This window comes from Rhinolophus ferrumequinum, chromosome 2, assembly GCF_004115265.2.
Source record: "Rhinolophus ferrumequinum isolate MPI-CBG mRhiFer1 chromosome 2, mRhiFer1_v1.p, whole genome shotgun sequence".
NCBI lineage: Eukaryota > Metazoa > Chordata > Mammalia > Chiroptera > Rhinolophidae > Rhinolophus > Rhinolophus ferrumequinum.
This window is the reverse complement of record NC_046285.1, coordinates 5,080,286-5,081,504: the sequence shown is the minus strand read 5'-3', so window position 1 is coordinate 5,081,504 and position 1,219 is coordinate 5,080,286. Positions and strand designations below refer to the sequence as shown.

The 1,219-nt window shown below is 32.6% G+C and overlaps 1 non-coding gene across 1 annotated transcript; it reads left to right on the top strand.

The window, feature by feature from the left end:
* Positions 1–511: 511 nt before the first annotated feature.
* LOC117014655 (small nucleolar RNA SNORA8) lies at positions 512–650 on the top strand. Its single transcript, XR_004421564.1, has one exon. It is a non-coding gene; the product is annotated as a small nucleolar RNA SNORA8 (small nucleolar RNA).
* The last annotated feature ends 569 nt before the right edge of the window (positions 651–1,219 follow it).

Here is a 1,219-nt window from a genome sequence, read left to right as displayed (position 1 = left end):
CTATAGCCCATTCCATAGGGCTTTCATTTATACTCAGTGACAAATGACAAAATGGCTTCTATCTCAGCAAGTTCAAGAGTACGTTTTCAAATGTCTTATCAAATTTTCCCTCGATTGAATTCCCACTTTTATTTATATACATGTAACATATGAAATTATATTATATATATCAATGAAATATAAAATATATACATAATATGAAAGGCTTTAAAGAAAACACAATCATCCCTTATCTAACCTCTCCAATCATTCCAATTTTCAGAGAATAATACTTTGAAATTATTGTTATTTCTTTTGCTACTTGTCTCTATAAAACGTATTATTCTGAGTTTTTTTATTTAATACATTACCTATTGATTTTATACTATCATTGGGCAGAAAAACTAAACAGACATTCTTCTAAGGAGCCTATATGTTGTGATCACAAAATACAGTGAATGCTGCTGCCAAATGCCATCCAGTGGAAAGGTTACATAATCAAACAGTTTGGGATCAAAAAAAATTAAGAAATTGCACTTGTATGGTATCTGCATTCAGCAGTTTCTTTCTGTTGGTTGTTCAAAGGACAGTGCAATATAAATTCAGTATGTGGCATCGTTGGTTTTCTTGTCTTCGTGCATGTGAAACCTGGTATTTTTATTGATACAGTTTTCCTATAGTTTCTCATTCTGTTCTGTGTGACATAATCTTCAGTATGAACTAATGTTTCTCGGTTTCTAGGGTGTCTGAAATTAAGAACCAGACAGATCCATCTACTCTGACCCAAACCGTGGCCTTAAAGTAAACTGCTTGAAGAAATTCGGTCCCAATGATTATAGGTAGGGGATTTTTGAACTATGTCCGTATTCAAGTGGAGATCAAAGAAGCGTAACTAAAAGAATTATGGACTAAATGACATGACAGAGGTGGATTGAGCAAAAATTGTATTTAAAAGGGATTAAGACTCAAACTCAGCAACTAAGGCAGTGAGTGGAAGGAATCACAACATGGGGAATTTCTTAAATAAAAATTTATTAACTTTAAAAAAATAAAATTAAGAAAATGATGAATGACTGTTGGCACTTGTTATGAAAAGTAATAGTGTATCATACTGATAATGAAGTCAGGTATCATGTGACAATTGCCTAACAAATAGGAGATTTCGCAGATCACTGACAAAGATTTGGGAGAATTCTTTGAAGGGGATACAGAGTTGATAGAAAAGGCATAGTAGGATTAT